Source organism: Nelusetta ayraudi, unplaced genomic scaffold, assembly GCF_046127955.1.
Source record: "Nelusetta ayraudi isolate G7.1 ecotype Tasmania unplaced genomic scaffold, CSIRO-AGI_Nayr_v1 ptg000139l, whole genome shotgun sequence".
NCBI classification, from domain to species: domain Eukaryota; kingdom Metazoa; phylum Chordata; class Actinopteri; order Tetraodontiformes; family Monacanthidae; genus Nelusetta; species Nelusetta ayraudi.
In genome coordinates, this window is record NW_027466189.1 from 1768397 (window position 1) to 1771623 (window position 3227).

Consider the following 3227-nt stretch of genomic DNA (forward strand, 5'->3'; position numbering starts at 1 on the left):
TGAGGTCAAACAGCTGGAGACCAAGAAGACCAAGAAGACCAAGGAGATCCTCCACGACCGTCCAATCAGGTGCAGCCAGATCTTTGAAGCCTCACCTGAGCAGCAGGGACTCAGGGAGTCAGAGTGGTGCTGACCAGGTCTCTGGGCTGGACTGGGAAGCCTTGGGGTCCCACTGGAGGAGCTGGAGGAGGTGACTGGGTCCAGGGAAGTCTGGGGGTCTCTGCTGAGGCTGCTGCCCCCGAGACCTGACTCCGGATACGGCAGTAGAAGATGGATGGATGGATGGATGAATGGATGGATGCCAGGTGATAGAACATTTCATAAAAACAGACTCTGCATTATAACTTCTATTACACTCTAAATAACTCACTCCAATATAACTGCACTCGTCCTTCTCTCACGTTACATTGGATCACAATGACCAAACAACACAACAAAGACAATGATCCAACTGTACTGCCACGTCCAGACTCAGTGTAGGTCTGTAGGCCTCTTGGACCTTCATGTGAACCACTGCGTGTTGACTGGAGGTGAAACATGACTGACTGCTGTCCTCCTACCTGGACAATGCAATCTCACTTTCATTCTGCTGCAGATGGCCATTTTCATTTTACACCGTCCAAATTTACAGCTCAGGGCGCTGGGACGAATTCCAAATTGTGTGCAGATACAGGCCTACACTTCAAATAATTATGAGAAAAATCCAACGTAAAGAGAGCACTTCCATTAGGAAATAGTCAGCATGAAATTTAGTCTTCTACTGACACCTGCTGGTCAAATTGAATAGTTGCAAATATTGTGAACAAGTTGTCATCTAATTCTAATCCTAAACAATATGGCCATTCCAAGTGAAGTATTAAGACAATTAATCAGTTTTGTACTGCTTGATTGAACACATTCATCCCGTTCCAGTGCACTACTGTACCCCGTCCTTACTTTGTTCCAACCCACCCTCCACAAACCTGGCTGTCCAGTGCCGAAGTCAAAGTGAGAGAGAGAACAAGGAAGGAGGGGGGCCTTTAAACTGTGACGCCGCTGCTGATTGGCTCGTTGGTCGGTTGAATGAGCGAATTCTAGAGCTCCCCTCGGAGTCCACAGGTGGCAGCTAATCTTCTTGATCACAAGCGCCACCTGCCATTCTGCATTCCCCAGCTCGCCCCGTAGCCTCTAGGTGGCGCCAATCTTGTACTTCCTTGAGGACATAAGGAGAAAAGAAGAGGAAAACAAAGAAAGGAGCCTCTGGACATGTAACATGTAAGACTTATCGCTAACCCTAATGCCATACAAGTCTATGGGGTGAAATTTCAACTTTGTCCTAGAGACATGGGGCCACTTGCTTTTTCATCAGGAGCCCCCAAGAAGCGCCCACGCCAAATTTGGGGCTTCTAGTACTTGAGGAACCCCGAAACCCTAACCCTAATTTCAGCTAACCCTAACCCTAACCCTAGTTTCAGTCTTATCGTTAAAAAAAAAAAAAAAAAAAATGTGTATATATATATATATATATATATATATATATATATATATATATATATATATATATATATATATATATATATGTATACATATATATATCTTTATTAAATTGATAAACATTAGAATTTACACATAACAGGAGGCAAATGACACTTGGCGTCATACCGCCATACCCACAGAGGAGGTGGAGAGCTGCTGACGTCACTTTCCTGCGCCGCGCGCTTACTTTGAGATTGCGATTTCGTTTTCGAGTTGTGGTAACTCTTGTGCAGGGCAGGACCACGAAAATTAAAAAGCAATGCTCTCAGTTTTCTTTTTGATTGTGTCATAAAAGGTGCGACACGAATAAGAAAATGAAAATGCATATAGCAATATTTATTTATGATTTTAATTATGAGTCAAATAATGCAGCTTTGTTCTTAAAATGAAAAAGCATTCTGCTATTGCTTTTTCATTTTTGAATTTTACATTTCATATTGAATTTTGGTAACTCTTTGCTGGTGCATGTTTTGAAAATTAAATCTCAAATGTGTTTTCCTTCATTTGAATTAAGTACAAGAATGAGCAGTCTTGAAGAAGAAAATGAAAATGCAGATTGAATGACTTATTAACCATTTTAATTATGAGTCAAATAATGCAGCTTCGTTCTTAAAATGAAAAAGCATTTCTGTTGTTATATTCTTATTTTAATTTGGATTATGGTAACTGCTTCCATATAAAACAAATACATCCATAAATATATACAATGTGAGAATTGTTTCTTGCAAGAGCTGCACTTCAACCCATGACCATCGATAAAAGTGTACACATCTAATCGTAAACAATCTGCTGCAACCTGAATTTCCACTTCTGTGTCTATAAACCAGTCACAGCTTGACTGATGGCTCTGAAGAAGCAGTTTCCATCAGCCTCTAAATTCTCATTTGTACACGGCGAACCTAATGGGCCATTGCAATCAGAAATTGGAAAACTTGCACGGTCCAAATGAATCTTCAAGTTTTTGCAAAGGTCTAAACAAACATCAACATCAAGGGGAGAGAAGTTACACTCTTCATTGGTCACAGCACTGACAAACTCTACGTCAGAATTATCCATGTCAAAGTGAGGAGTTTTGCTCTTCTGAAGTGACTCACTGTTGCCAGCTGGTGCTGGAATTTTACACCGTGACCATGCAGAACCTTGGCTAATCTAATACCAGTGCCATGATCTGCCACTGCATCTTCACTAGTACTAACTGATGATGGATCACAAATCACATGTGCGAGGCGTAGAACGAGCGGAGCAGTCAAAGGCAACAGAAGAAGAAAGAAAAGCCTCCTTAGCTTAGTTGATCTTCTGTGTTGCCTCCTGGACGGTGCTGGCCTCCTCTGGCTTGGTGCTGGCAACCACGGGAGCCACAGGAACCACGAGCACAGCTCTGGTCATCTGTGGCGTCGCCTCCACCTGATTAAAATAAGAAAGATGTGATTTTATGCCAATAAACATAGAAAGGAAAACACTAGGCTTTACACGGTCACGATTTTTGTGCCGATCACCGATCCAATCACGTTAGAGGCAATAAATACTTGTTTCTGTACACCCCTTGCCTTCTCACGAGCACCGTCGAAAGTTGTTTGCTTTAGCATCCGTTTCAGAGTTTGCTTTTCTTTTTCTTTCTCCGCGCTGCGTTTCTTGAACTCGACATGCTCCTCCGTGTGTATCTTTTCCAAGTGCCTGATTAAATTTGTGGTGTTGAATTTTTTTGCCAAAGT